The 16,587-nt window shown below is 41.3% G+C and overlaps 1 pseudogene; it reads right to left on the bottom strand.

Moving 5' to 3' along the window:
- Positions 1-16,587, bottom strand: part of LOC124776173 — a 59,882-nt pseudogene that overhangs the window by 15,006 nt on the left and 28,289 nt on the right.

Genomic DNA, 16,587 nt, shown 5'->3' with positions numbered 1-16,587 from the left:
AGTTACATTTGCTGTAATGTATCTTACCTGCATGTTGTTTCTTCTTTCTTCTCACTGCTGCCCCAATCATGGCAAGCAAGTCATCCTCACTGCATTTGCTTCGTATTGCATCTCTGAAACAACAGTTAAAACACCCGTTAAACAGTACCAGGCAATTACCACACAGTGAAATGTTGGTACACTAAAAAGGAAGAAAAACTTTGCAGAAATCTTCAACAGTAATCCTGTAGTTTGCAGTAGGCAACAGCAGGATAACAAACCCACTGGACAAGAATGGGAAAGTCATGATAGAAGTTACTTTTATTTTTATAAATAAACAGGTATCTTACACAAATGCTCAAGAGTATACATAGGATCTCGGGCTGAAGAGGTGGAGCAGAAACTGACATTAGTTTTGTTGAAGAGGGAGTAGTGGAACATAGCACAATTTCTTGCAAAATGACGCCAAATTTATTGATAAACTGTTAATTAATTGCCAAGCTCACTAATGTGACCATTTTACAACAGGTACTTACTGCTTGGAGTATATGTGAATTTTCAGGCTTGCCTGATAGATCTGTTGCAAAAACACTTTGGGTTCCCCACCAGATAACATTATGCAAGTCCCTCCCTCAATATTTCAGTGACACAACATTTTGGCATCTTCTGGTGGTGGTGATTTCCACTATCACTGCTGCAAGATGCAACTGGCAATTTCCACGTGACAGCTTTGAAATTTATCATGTGGATGACTATGACCATCATATTTAGAATTCAGAGGATTTCATAGAATACCTGAAGATGCTTAAACTAGAACTTTCAGATCTTTTAGTTAGCTCAAATGTTATATCATTACTTACAAAAGTGCCCCTGCAGCCCTCATTAGAGATTATTAGCAGCAAGTTTGAGAAAGAAATTGTGGTGCTGTTTAAACATGTGCATACCTCATCCTATTTCTTATGTAACACCAACTACTTTGATCAAGTGGACAGTGCTCCCATGGGAGATCCTCTATTTCCCTTAGTAAATATCCAACATTCCTCCTTCTGGCAGAATGCTGAAGAGACATTTGTGGTGTGGCCCACATAATACAGACACTACCTATGTTCCTGCAGCATTTGCACTCGCTCCATCTGAATATTCAGTTCACTGTGGAAGTACAATAAGATAGCAGCTTACCATTCCTGGATGTCACGGTTAGAAGAAAAGCTGACAGAACACTGGGGCATAGTCTCTACTGCAAACTGATACACGCAGAGTTATATTTGCGGTCCAAAAGTTGCCGTCACCCTGCACAATGTGGTAGTGTCTTACACTCCCTGGCACATAGAGCACACGTGATCTCAGATACCGACAGTCTGCCTGGTGAACAGTAACACCTAAGAACAGTGTTCCAGCAGAATGTTTATTCTTGTAAACAGATTTGCAATGTGTTCTGAGCAAAGCAAGTTCAGTGTAGGGATGTAAATGAAGATACTTAGACAAGCACTGCAAATGGCTTTTTTGCCATATTTCAGTGGCATGTTTTCAAAAATAGAAAGAATCGCTAAGAGAAACAGAATCAAGTGTGTTTTTCGTCTACCAGCAAAACTAAGGAATTGTTTGGGTTCAGTTAAAGACAATCTTGACCTTAGAAAACACAGATCATATATAAGATCTGATGCCATTATGGGAAATCTTATATAGGGCAGACACCTCACATTGTGCAAGAACACTGTGTTCAACAGCGCTGACAAAAATGCCACCCAGTAAATTAGTGGTAGCAGAGCACTGCCTGAATACAGGGCACCACACGTTTCCCAAGAGGACTGAAATTTTATCCTCAGCATCATCACTCTAGGATTGTGTTTTTAAGAATGAGGCATGTATCCATACGGTGGGCAATCTTACCAACAGGAATATGGAATTTTGACTAAGGACTGCCCAGAATCCAGCACTGACTGCTATGAAATTAACACAGTAGAAACCAGATCCTCCGATGTATGACCTGATGCAGCACCTTGCAGAGAGTTAATTCAGCTTTTAACCACACGAGTGTCCAGAAGCGCAGTCATTGCCCACAACACATAAGCAGAAGGCTACTATGAATGGCATTTCCATCCAACTGGGAGTGCCTGTCCACACATTCGTACTCCTGCTTCTAGCCTGACAAATTTCAATTCTGCTGTGCGAATAACACCAGTCACATCTTGCAGCAGTGATGACAGGACCCACCACTACCTGAAGATGACGAACAGTTGTGTTGGTGAAATATTGTGAGGCTTGCACAAAGTTATTCAGTGGCAAATCTGAGAAGATTTGTATACATTATTTTTCTGTGACACAGGTAATGTGCAGCAAAATGTGATAACTTTCTGCATTTGCCTTTTTGTACATTTCAAAATACCCCAAAAATTGGTGAGAAACACTGAACATATGACGTAACCAGATGACATACCCCACAGCATGTGCAGCAGTTGGGGCTGAGTGTAAAGGAATGATTCAGCAGTGCAATACTTTCATTTGAGCAAACAGAGCAAATTTCGAAAACATTTTGTAAATATGATCTGTTGTAAATGTAGATGTTACAAAATTATTGTCCCTGCTGTAATCAAGCAAAAGCAGTTCTGATTTTGTGTTTTTTGTTTCTGTCCCTTCTCTTTTTGTTTACAGACATTAGTTAGTAAAGAAAACATAGGTCATTTAATGGCAATGATGCTATTCTGAAGTTTATACTCATCTACTTGTTATGCAATATGGTAGGTTTTCATTGTACTGTACTTTGCAAGAAATCAAGGAAACTGCAAGGCCGGTAAATAAAATAATAAACTTCAATATAAATACATAATTGTTTAACACAATGAAAGAATACTGCCTGCTAGATGCAAGACTCAAATCCTGAATGCCATCACTAAAGTCGCACACGTGTGTCCGTAGCCACAATGATATGAATACTTGACTTGGGTTGGGATGATCAAGTGTGACAGGCCGAGAGGCTCAACCACTGCAAGCATGGCAAGGTACATCATCTGGTGACATTTGTCATTCGCTTTTGACACATTTCCCAACATTTGTATCGTATCCAACATTTGTGATCCCATGTGTCTTGTATTAAATTACTTGTCTCAGGGTCATCTACAGTGCTTTGGAGGTTTTTAAATGATAATACGCATCACCCTATCTGTGTGTGTGTGTGTGTGTGTGTGTGTGTGTGTGTGTGTGTGTGTGTGTGTGTGTGTGTGTGTTTATATATATGAAACAAATACTAACAAAGAGATAGAGGGCCTGGCCAGTACTTACCTCAGCTCAGTACAGCCGATAGATACACAAAACAGAACAGAAAATTGACGTATCCTAGCTTTCGGAACTTCGTTCCTTCATCAGGGAGGAGAGAGGGGAAAAAAGGGGAAGAAGGGAAAGTGGATTCAGTTATTCACAATCCAGGTTATGAAGCAACAGGTGAAAGGTAAACAGGGAGGGTAGCAAAGATGGAGGCATGGATGTCAGAGGGAAGCCAAAGATATTCTACTGTAATTACTGTGCCATCTTCAAACCAAGGAGGATGAATACAGAAGTAAAGAGGTACATAGTATAAAGATAAACGCAACTATGTTGGATGAAAAGATGCATGAATGGCTAAAGAGGAAAGGGAAAGAGGAGAAGACTAAAGAGCAAAATGGGAGTGAGGTTGGTTAACGTAGGTTCAGTCTAGGGGGACGGCGGGATGAAAGGATGTGTTGGAGTGCAAGTTCCCATCTCCGCAGTTCCGAGGTACTGGTGTTGGGTGGGAGAAGCCAAATGGCACATATGGTGTAGCAGGTTCCTAGGTCCCTAGAATTATGCTGGAGGGCATGCTCCGCTACTGGGTATTGGACATCTCCTAGGCGGACAGTTCGTCTGTGCCCATTCATGCGCTCAGCCAGTTTAGTTGTCGTCATACCAATGTAAAAGGCTGTGCAGTGCAGGCATGTCAGCTGATAAATGACGTGTTGTCTCACATGTGGGCCTGCCTTGAGTTGTGTATGTTTTACCAGTAGCGGGGCTGGAGTAGTTGGTTGTGGGGTGATGCAAGGGGCAGGTTTTGCATCGGGGTCGGTTACAGGGGTAGGAACCGCTGGGTAGAGAAGGTGGTCTGGGAATATTGTAGGGTTTGACAAGGAAGTTACAGAGGTTAGGGGGTCGGCAAAAGGCAACTCTGTGTGGAGTGGGGAGAATATTGTCAAGGGATGATCTCATTTCAGGGCTTGACTTGAAAATTCATATCCGTGGCGGAGTAATTAGTTGATGTATTTGGGCCAGGATAATATTGGGTGACAAGGGGGATGCTTCTGTGTGGTCTGGGGGTAGTAACATTGTTGTTGGGTGGGGAGGAATGTATTGCTTGGGAGATCTGTTTGTGGACAAGGTCTGCAGGATAGTTGTGGGAGAGGAAAGCACTGATATATAATATAATATAGGGAAGCATTCCAAATGGGAAAAACATATCTAAAAACAAAGATGATGTAACATACACAACGAAAGCATTGGTATGTTGATAGACACACAAACAAACACACACACAAAATTCAAGCTTTCGCAACCCACAGTTGCGTCATCAGGAAAGAGGGAAGGAGAGGGAAAGACGAAAGGATGTGGGTTTTAAGAGAGAGGTTAAGGAGTCATTCCAAACCTGGGGGTGGAAAGACTTACCTTAGGGGGGGGGGGGGGGGGGGGGGGGGGAAGGACAGGTATACACTCGCACACACACAAACACACACACACACACACACACACACACACACACACACACACACACACACACATATATCCATCCATCCGCACATATACAGACACAAGCAGGGTATATGTGCGGATGGATATGTGTGTGTGTGTGTGTGTGTGTGTGTGTGTGTGTGTGTGTGTGTGTGTGTGTGTGTGTGTGTGTGTGTGGCATACTGATCTGAACTAAGCAGCCTTCAAATGGAAGTTTTTTGATCACTCCTTATTTTGCACCCTGCCACCTTGGCAATATGTACCGCAAATCATCAGACAGACGACCTTCCTGCATGCTTCGAGCATCCCCTGGTGCTGTTCCGAACCAATGCTAATCTATGTAACTGGGACGAGCAGTGTGCAGATTGCATCTTTGTATCCCACAAAGAGGTGACAGTTCCCAGTGGCATGAATGGTTACTGTTTATTGACTGTCACTGAGTTGGTGAGTCATTTGCTACATTGTGGCCCACCTGTTCACTGCTAAAGCCATGCTAGTCAGTGGTAACCCCTGTCAATGATATCCTGTTGCCCATAGCAGTTCACTCTGCTGACTGTGGTAGTATTTTCCTTGAATAAATCTGCTTACAGTACACCTTTGACACTGTGGTACAAGAAAGCCCAATGACTACACACCCTTATAGAATAAGTGTCTCGAGCCATGGGTACCCACGATATGGCAGTGATAAAATCACCCTGTGATCAACTGTCACACTGCAGCTGTAAGCTGCACCTCCTTTTTCAGAATATTCAGGTTTATTAACTTGAAGTAAATCAGATCTTTTGAAGGAAGATTTAACAAAAAGGGCACATCCAGGAAAGGATGAAACCATGTCTAATTAACTGGCACACAAAATTAATAATTAGTGGTGACAAAGATCCTCTGCAATAAAAAGTAATGTCCACTGACTTCATGTATTAGTCTTCAAGTGACAGAATATATGTAACTGTGTCCTTCTTATTTACACTGATTAAACAATGGAAATTCCAGGTAGGAATATCAACAGTGCAGGGAAAGATAGATCACTCTTTACCGTAAAGAAAACAAAGTTGCACACAGGCACAACACACAAGCAAGCACACCGCGTGTGCACGCATGCACGCACACACACACAGAGAAAAAAAAACTGCCAAGTCCAGCAGCTAGGGGCAAGCTGCTGGAGTTGGCAGTCATATGTGTGTGACATGTGCTTGCCTGTGTGTATGAATGTGTGTGTTTCTCTGTATCTCTTTTGCTGATAAAGGCTGTGGCCGAAACCTTTGTGTAAGTGCCTTTTTAATTGTGCCTGTCTACAATGTAACATGTCTCCTCTACAGTAAGCAGCACTCTACCTTTTCCTATATTTTTCATTTACACAGATGTAATTAACAAATCAGAGTCTATTTATTCCAGAGAAGTGACAGTTTGTTCATGACAGTTCAGCACAAATCTGATTTTTTATATACAGCAAGGCTACCTATAAATTATTCTGTGTGCCAGTGTTCATGCTGACTATAGGGATTCACACTGATCATGTGTAATTTGACATCTGGTCCTGTAAACTTACTTCTGCTCAACGTGAAAAATTCTCCACTCCACATTTTGTAATTAACCTTAACATATCAAATAATGCACCCTTCGATATAACTGCTTATTGTCCACTTCCCATCACTCTATTCCCAATGTCAACCCAGCTGACCTCTACTTCTAATCCAAAAACCATGGTTGACTCAATGTTTGCTATTGCAAGCTATTGCAACACAAAAGTGCCAGAGGCACCAGTAATGATATATAATTAAAAATACTAGAAAGTAAGGCTCACCGGTTAGTTCATGCTAAGACAAACACTACAAGTGTCTAAGACACTGCGCTCTCACACAAGTACGAGGTCTGAATACATTCCAGTTACGATACACTAAACTATTTCATTCACGGTGGCAATATACATACTCTCTCCCCAATAAACAGAATAGTTATAACTCAATTGTTCACAAGTGTATATTATGACTCTTGCCACAGCTATGCAGTCAGTATGCCACAGGCGTGCCATAGAAAGGGATCAGGTTCAATTCCTTGTAGAGCCGGGAAATTCTGCTCGGTGGACAGACTGGAATAGGGTACACTCTGCTTGTAGTTCCAGCTGAGGAGCTACTCAAGTGAGAAGTAGTGTCTTCAACTTCTGGAAGTTGATAACAGCCTGGAGAGTTGTATACTGACCCCTAAACTCTCCATAGATATATAGTAGAGAACATCTCTCGAAGAGCATTGCGTGGTCTTCTGGGCCCAATGCAGAGTTCCTTTATCAATGTATATTGTATATCACCACTTGTACACACTCATCAGCACAGTACCATATTGTCTCTTCACGTGGCAAATTTTTATTCCCTTGTTTCCAGATCAACATTTTTCCTCTTCTTCTTCTTCTTCTTCTTCTTCTTTTTTTCTTACTATCATTACTTGTACCACACATATTCCACACAGTTTTTGCTCACTCCTTCAATGATACTGCCCATCCTTCTCTAGTGTGCGAGTTGTCCCTGCTTTCCTGCGTGTTTGTTGGTTTAAACACCCTTGTTTCAGAAGAGAGTGACAGCTTAGATACAGTCTTGTCAACATTTTGTATTTTTATTTAGCAATTATTGTTTGAGCCTTATAGGCGAATGTCACAAGATATTGTCAACCACTGCATTCACTAGATTGGAATGGGGTTCATGGTAACTTATCAATTCATTTTTTAAGTTGCTGTTATCTTTTTCATCCTATCTTGGACTAGCTTTTCCATACTCCCACTCTATTTTACGTAGTCAAACAGTTATCTGCCCTTGCAAACTTGCTCCTTTACTACCAAGTTAACTAATACTGGGCAGCCTAACAGAAGTTCCAATATCCAGTCTTTCACCACAATTCACCTACACACACTTTTCACTCACTGATTTTCTTTTTTCAATGTCATAAATATTTTGCTTTCACAGACTGCTCTGCTTTGAACATAAAATTGTAGGAACATCTGCCTCACATGTCAGTTTTTTTTTTTTTTTATTTATTAAAGAATATGTTCCTTGCTTATTCCTATCTGCTTCTGATACATTTCCATTCTCACTTTTATTTTGTTTTGATCCATTTCTTTTTTCTTTGATAGACAAGTCAAACAACAATGGCAATATGTTGCAGCCCCCTGTGTTTCACCCTACTTACTACGAACTTACTTTTCTTAGCTTTCAATTTTATTAGTCATTTGGTTTTTAAGATACTTAATTGTTTGACCCTGTATTTTTATATCTTATTTTACCTTGGGTTGATAAAGGATTTCTGTTATGCTCACAAAGAGAGAGCTGATTCTTCTCACCCCCCCACCCCTCGTACCTTGTCCTGAAACAAACTTATCGCCAAAGTATCTTGCAGTTTTTTTCCTATTATTAATCTCTTAGTCTAGTCATCAATTTAAAAGTGTCAGTTGTTGGTCCCATTGTCTAATAATTTGTACATTTATACACAGGAAGTTCCAATTTTTATTTGGAACGTATAGACTCTGATAATCATGAATCACAGTTCAAATGGCTCTGGGCACTATGGGACTTAACATCTGAGCCAAGGCAGGATTCAAACCTGCGACCGTAGCAGTCGCGCGGTTCTGGACTGAAGCGCCTAGAACCGCTTGGCAACGGTGGCTAGCGAATCATAGTTACCATCACATGGACAGAAATACTGTGTTAACTTTATTACAACCTAGGGACATAGCTAAAAATGTCTTTACATAATTTCCAGTTCTGATTACTTTCCTTTAATTTAATCTCACAAATAGGTTAGTGTAACATGATGTTGACAGAGGCAAATTATATATACTCACAAATTATTTAGCTAGAGGTATCTGGTTTGTATGTCTGGGAGGGAGGAGGGTGCAAGCTGAAAACTTCAAGAAAAGATTACTCATTTCATACCTGCTGGATTTAACTGCAGTTTATCTCTTCCATATACCAACCACATACCTAATGTGCATGGCAAACAGTTTAAAAGTATTATTCTATACTCAGCATTTGGAACTATCAGTTTCTTCATGAGAGAGGAAAGAGGGATAAGTTTCTGAAGGTCTGAAAGGTCACTCGGACTCCACGACTAATGTGAGGACAAGAGGAACGAATGTGTCTATAAGAAGTTTTGGAATTTCACCTCCTGAAGGTAAAATACTGATCAGTCTGTCAGTCTTCTAGAAATTTTATGGTTTCCTCACATGAATTTTCACTTGGACACGATTATTCTATCTTTCATCACTCACCTGAGAGATATCTCTGAATTCCCAAAGAGACACACCTCCAAATTGCCATCAGCTGTTATCCGTAAACGGTTGCACGTGCCACAGAAGTGTTCACTCATTGAGGTAATAAATCCCACACATCCCTTGAAGCCCGGGACATGGTATGCCGGCAAAAAGAAATTGTAAGAAAATAGCTACTGCTGTTGTGAAAATACTATAAATGTGTCGCTCACCAAGTGGAGGAAGGAGAAAACGTGCATTAAGGGGAGTTTGAACGCCCTATCCTGACAATGTTAAATTTAGTGACTTAACTTCCCGTATTTCAGGAACAACTGTAGCCATTGACAAGAAACTTTTACAGCACATTAAACTATATGTTCTGAGTCTTACAATAATTGCATTTCTGCCACTGCTTTTGGAAATACAATTTTTTAATTACACAGTTAAAATTTTGTGTACTTTTTTGTATGTTATTCTAAATCATTTTATTTATACATAACATTATGTTTTTCTTTTAGTTAAGAAGACTCAGGATACGTATGTTATTACTCCCTGAAAATTTGAATTCGCTACTCGAAGTAGTTTCTGAGATTTAGGGAAAAATGCAAGAGAAAATGTAAATTTTCAGGAAGAGTTTTTAAAGTTTTAATAGACTGTAACTCAATATATGCTTAACATTTTATTTTTAGTCACTCAGAAGCACCCTGCACCATACTGTATATCATCCTCTTGATCTTTTTTAAGTTTTTTCTTGTTTTCTTCTTTCTGGACTCCGTAGTGGCCAACTGTGCTGCATACTTTGCTTTACCAATGCAAACCTTGTCCATCCATTCAAATTCTCTGATGCAGTTTGCTCCAGAATTAATTCCCATATGTTGTAGCACTTTCACGCTACCAATGTTGCCATCATTAAAAGCAATAACAGCATAACTGACCCCCACTTTAGTGTCTTCATTACGAGAAAAACATTTTTTGGTCTACATCTACATCTACATCCATACTCCTCAAGCCACCTGACGGTGTAGGGTACCTTGAGTACCTCTATTGGTTCTCCCTTCTATTCCAGTCTCGTATTGTTCGTGGAAAGAAGGATTGTCGGTATGCCTCTGTGCAGGCTCTAATCTCTCTCATTTTATCCTCATGGTCTCTTCGTGAGATATACGTAGGAGGGAGCAATATACTGCTTGACTCCTCGGTGAAGGTATGTTTTCGAAACTTCAACAAAAACCCGTACCGAGCTACTGAGTGTCTCTCCTGCAGAGTCTTCCACTGGAGTTTACCTAACATCTCCGTAACACTTTCACGATTACTAAATGATCCTATAACGAAGCATGCTGCTCTCTGTTGGATCTTCTCTACCTCTTCTATCAACCCTATCTGGTATGGATCCCACACTGCTGAGCAGTATTCAAACAGTGGGCGAACAAGTGTACTGTAACCTAATTCCTTTGTTTTCGGATTGCATTTCCTTAGGATTCTTCCACTGAATCTCAGTCTGGCATCTGATTTACCGACGATCAACTTTATATGATCATTCCATTTTAAATCACTCCTAATGCATACTCCCAGATAATTTATGGAATTAACTGCTTCCAATTGCTGACCTGCTATATTGTAGCTAAACAATATGGGATCTTTCTTTCTATGTATTCGCAGCACATTACACTTGTCTACATTGAGATTCAATTGCCATTCCCTGCACCATTCATCAATTCGCTGCAGATCATCCTGCATTTCAGTACAATTTTTCACTGTTGCAACATCTCAATATACCACAGCATCATCCGCAAAAAGCCTCAGTGAACTTCCGATGTCATTCATAAGGTCATTTATGTATATTGTGAATAGCAACGGTCCTACGACAATCCCCCGCAGCACACCTGAAATCACTCTTACTTCGGAAGACTTCTCTCCCTTGAGAATGACATGATGCGTTCTGTTATCTAGCAACTCTTCAATCCAATCACATAATTGGTCTGATAGTCCATATGCTCTTACTTTGTTCATTAAACGATTGCGGGGAACTGTATCGAACGCCTTGTGGAAGTCAAGAAACACAGCATCTACCTGGGAACCCGTGTCTATGGCCCTCTGAGTCGCGTGGACGAATAGCACGAGCTGGGTTTCACCCGATCGTCTTTTTCGAAACCCTTGCTGATTCCTACATAGTAGATTTCTAGTTTACAGAAAAGTCATAATACTCGAACATAATACATGTTCTAAAATTCTACAACTGATCGACGTTAGAGATATAGGTCTATAGTTCTGCACATCTGTTCGACGTCCCTTCTTGAAAACGGGGATGACCTGTGCCCTTTTCCAATTCTTTGGAACGCTACACTCTTGTAGAGACCTACGGTACAGCTGCAAGAAGAGGGGCAAGTTCCTTCGCATACTCTGTGTAAAATTGAACTGGTATCCCATCAGGTCCAGCGGCCTTTCCTCTTTTGAGTGATTTTCATTGTTTCTCTATCCCTCTGTCATCTATTTCAATATCTACCATTTTGTCATCTGTGCGACAATCTAGAGAAGGAACTACAGTGCAGTCTTCCTCTGTGAAACAGCTTTGGAAAAAGACATTTAGTATTTCGGCCTTTAGTCCATCATCCTCTGTTTCAGTACCTTTTTGGTCACAGAGTGTCTGGACATTTTGTTTTGATCCACCTACCGCTTTGACATAAGAGCAAAATTTCTTAGGATTTTCTGCCAAGTCAGTACATAGAACTTTACTTTCGAATTCATTTAACACCTCTCGCATGGCCCTCCTCACATTACATTTCGCTTCGCGTAATTTTTGTTTGTCTGCAAGGTGTTGGCTATGTTTATGTTTGCTGTGAAGTTCCCTTTGCTTCCGCAGCAGTTTTCTAACTCGGTTGTTGTACCACGCTGGCTCTTTTCCATCTCTTACGATCTTGCTTGGCACATACTCATCTAACGCATATTGTACGATGATTTTGAACTTTGTCCACTGATCCTCAACACCATCTGTACTTAAAACAAAACTTTTGTGTTGAGCCATCAGGTTTGCTAACCAGAAAAATCTTCGTACCTTTTTTAATATTTCTATTTACGGCTGAAATCATCGATGCAGTAACTGCTTTATGATCGCTGATTCCCTGTTCTGCATTAACTGTTTCAAATAGTTCAGGTCTGTTTGTCACTAGAAGGTCTAATATGTTATCGCCACGAGTCGGTTCTCTGTTTAACTGCTCAAGGTAGTTTTCAGATAAAGCTCTTAAAAAATTTCACTGGATTCTTTGCCCCTGCCACCCGTTATGAAAGTTTGAGTCTCCCAGTCTATATCCGGCAAATTAAAATCTCCACCCAGAACTATAACATAATGGGCAAATCTACTCGAAATATTTTCCAAATTATCCTTCAGGTGCTCAGCCACATCAGCTGCTGAGCCAGGGGGCCTATAGAGACATCCAATTACCATGTCTGAGCCTGCTTTAACCGTGACCTTCACCCAAATTATTTCACATTTCGGATCTCCGTCAATTTCCTTCGATACTATTGCATTTCTTATCGCTTTAAACATGCCTCCCCCTTCACTGTCCAGCCTGTCTCTGCGGTATACATTCCAATCTGAGTTTAGAATTTCATTACTGTTTACATTTGGTTTCAGCCAACTTTCTGTCCCTAGTACTATGTGGGCATTGTGACCGTTTATTAATCAGAGCAGTTCTGGGACCTTTCTATAGACGCTCCTGCAGTTTACTATTAGCACATTAATATTGTTATTCCCTGTTGCATTTTGTCTACTTCTACCTTTCCGCATCTCAGGAGGTGTCTTTTCGGGCCTAGGGAGGGAATTCTCTAACCTAAAAAACCCACATGTGCACTCCACACATACTCCGCTACACTTGTAGCTGCTTCCTGCATGTAGTGCACACGTGACCTATTCAGGGGGACCCTACATTTCTCCACCCGATAGCGGAGGTCGAGAAATTTGCACCCCAGATCTCCGCAGAGTGGTCTGAGCCCTTGGTTTAAGCCTTCCACTTGGCTCCAAACCAGAGGACCACTATCGTTTCTGGGAACGATACTACAAATAGTTAGCTCAGATTCCACCCCGCGAGGCTTTCCGCCTTCACCAACTCTGCTAACTGCCTGTACGAACTGAGGATGACCTCTGAATCCAGACGGCAGGAGTCATTGGTGCCGACATGAGCAACAATTTGCAGTCGGGTGCACCCAGTGTTCTCTATCACTGCCGGCACGGCCTCCTCCACATCTCGGATGAGACCCCCAGCAAGCAGACAGAGTGAACACCGACCTTCTTCCCCGACCTTTCCGCTATTTCCCTAAGGGGCTCCATCACCCGCCTAACGTTGGAGCTCCCAATAACTAATAAACCCCTCCCCCCATGTGCCTGCTCGGACCTTGCTGAAGGAGTGGCCACATGTCCACTCACAGGCAGAACGGACGATGCCACACGGCCAGCCTCCACACTGACCCTCCGCCTCGTGCGCCGCAAACGCCGCTGAACCCGCCACGCCCCTTGCGAACAGAGTGGCCCAACCGCGCCCGGTACCCGCAAAGATGTGTCAACAGAAGGGTCAGCAAGTGAAGCATGTAACACCTGGGGTGTACCATGCAACGCACCAGACTCCCCACTGCCACTACACTCCGAGGCAGCAGCCAGAAGACGGCTAACCACGGCCATCAACACGTTCAGCTGTTCGCGAACAGTGGCCAGCTCCTCCTGTGTCCGTACACAGCAGTCTCACATCCTATCCATCCTAAGAAATCAATTTACTGTAGAGAGTTAATCAACTTATAACTAGTCTGCTAATTCACTAAAGGCGGCTGATAGTTGACTAAATTGTAGTTACTAGATACTTCCTGTAGAAAACAATGAAAATAGCACTACCTGTCTCTGGACTGTATTCAAAACAAACACTAGCACTACTGGCACTATGGCTGACTAAACGGACTCTCTCTGACTGTATTCAAAACAAACACAAAATCTATGGAACACTATTACTAGCACTCGACAATTAAAGCTTCCTAAAAGCAAAAACACACAGAAGAAGAAGTGACAAGTAAGAAAAATAGAGTTAATACTTAAACTAGCGTAGCTCGCTGCACAGCAGACGTGACGCAGATGGCAGTTACGATGACACTGACACTATAAGATTATTGAACGACTCATTGGGATTTTGAGTCTGACAATGCAGACACTTCTTCAATAATTCAGGATTGGCAGGTCTCTGTAAACAGGTTTTGTGATATCCACAACTGCTGCTGGGATAGAATGTTTATGGCTGTATGACCTGTTTGAGTACTGGGCATTGCGGTAATTGCACCATGAATGAGATCCAGGAGGGCAAAGATGGTGTACTGGTTTATCATCAGCTGACAGTCTCTGGAAGAAGGTAGTCCATACTGCCTGCTTCATTTTCAACAAATCCTCAGTATTATTTCTAATGGCAATCTCATAATACTGTTGTAGTTCATCAATCATGTTGTCTGTCAGCCTGCTTCTTATGGTCTTACCACCTGAAAGTTTCTTGTCTCTCAAACTTTGTTTCAATTTCCTCAATCTGGTACCCATCCTCTTCTGGACATGACCAACACATTCCATTTCTGTGATAAGCTTCTCACCATAAGGCTGAGTGGCTACTACACTGTTATATTTATTTGAGTCTGTCTAACCTAAGAACTTAGTGTAACACACTCCCCTTTAGTTTACAGATCGATTATAAATTTCAACAGCTGCACAGGCCTCCATACGACTAGTTGTCCTTCATAATTTCTGTCACAGATATGCCCTTCTTCATTCCCTGGTTTATACTTATAACAATATTTGGTTAAAATTTGGAAATCTATTAGCTTTCCAGTATCCACACTGGTCACTGTAGCAACAGAATTCTTAGAACTGCAGCTGCACTTCTACCAAGTGCCCCAAAAGCTACTGATATGTCAATCATACCATCGTTTATTTCAGCAGCTTCATTTGCAGCACCCTTAATTGACTCACATGCAGCTGATTTCACAGCAGCTCCAATAAATCCTGCATACTTGTCCATTTTACAAAGTGGGCGTGGCATATACATCACGACACACATTGTTTCTGCTGCAGTGTGTCCTTTGCCAATAGCTCTCAATCCATAAGACCACCTAATATTTATTTTAAAATAATTATCTTTACACTTATCAGAACTCCAAAATGAATGAGTATATTTACAACTGGCAGAATTAATGATAAGTTTCCTGGCTAGTCCATTTGATACCTCAATGTCTTCATGTAAACTAACTGGCCCTCCACATACATACAGCACACACATTCACATAACATCCCTATTAGGATGTGTAAATGTATCAGAATATAACCTAACCTACTGTTTACATGAGGTTTGTTTTGAGATAACTGTGTTATCACTATGTTTTATTTTAATCTTCGAAGCACTAATGGGTGTTTCTCTAGATACTCATGAGTTTGCCAGTATTTCATTGTCTGTAACTTCACACACCACATGCTGAATACAATGTTTCTCTTTATTCAAAATTTTATTACCATGAAACCCACATTTCTTAAAAACACTTCATTTTGGAGTCATACTTTTTGAGAGATTTACCAGTCTATTCGTCACTTTTCCTCGGAAAAACGTTAGCACTTCGATATACAAAGCATGTTTATACTATGAAAAGATACGATACTATTTTTGACAGTGTTACCAATACAAACACATAATTTAACTTTTATAACACAGCAATCCACAGCTTTCTACAGGGTGGTCCATTGATAGTGACCGGGCCAAATATCTCACGAAATAAGCATCAAATGAAAAAACTACAAAGAACAAAATTCGTCTAGCTTGAAGGGAGAAACCAGATGGCGCTATGGTTGGCCTGCTAGATGGCGCTGCCATAGGTCAAACTCATATCAACTGCATTTTTTAAAAATAGGAATCCCCATTTTTTATTACATATTCATGTAGTACGTAAAGAAATATGAATGTTTTAGCTGGACCACTTTTTTCGCTTTGTGATAGATGGGGCTGTAATAGTCAAAAATGGTTCAAATGGCTCTGAGCACTATGGGACTTAACTTCTGAGGTCATCAGTCCCCTAGAACTTAGAAATACTTAAACCTAACTAACCTAAGGACATCACACACATCCATGCCCGAGGCAGGATTCGAACCTGCGACCGTAGCGGTCGCGCGTTTCCAGACTGTAGTGCCTAGCACTGCTCGGCCACTCTGGCCAGCTGCTGTAATAGTCACAAACATATAAGTATGTGGTATCACATAACATTCCGCCAGTGCGGACAGTATTTGCTTCGTGATACATTACCCGTGTTAAAATGGACCGTTTACCAATTGCGGAAAAGGTCGATATCGTGTTGATGTATGGTTATTGTGATCAAAATCCCAAGGGGCGTGTGCTATGTATGCTGCTCGGTATCCTGGACGACATCATCAAAGTGTCCGGACCATTCGCCGGATAGTTACATTATTTAAGGAAACAGGAAGTGTCCAGCCACATGTGAAACATCAACCACGACCTGCAACAAAAGATGATGATGCCCTAGTAGGTGTTTTAGCTGCTGGGGCAGCTAATCCACACATCAGTAGCAGACAAATTGCGCGAGAATTGGGAATCTCAAAAACGTCGGTGTTGAGAATGCTACATCAA

The sequence above is a fragment of the Schistocerca piceifrons genome, chromosome 2, assembly GCF_021461385.2.
Source record: "Schistocerca piceifrons isolate TAMUIC-IGC-003096 chromosome 2, iqSchPice1.1, whole genome shotgun sequence".
NCBI lineage: Eukaryota > Metazoa > Arthropoda > Insecta > Orthoptera > Acrididae > Schistocerca > Schistocerca piceifrons.
Note: the sequence above shows the minus strand (reverse complement) of the source record. Positions and strands in the feature narration are given on the sequence as shown.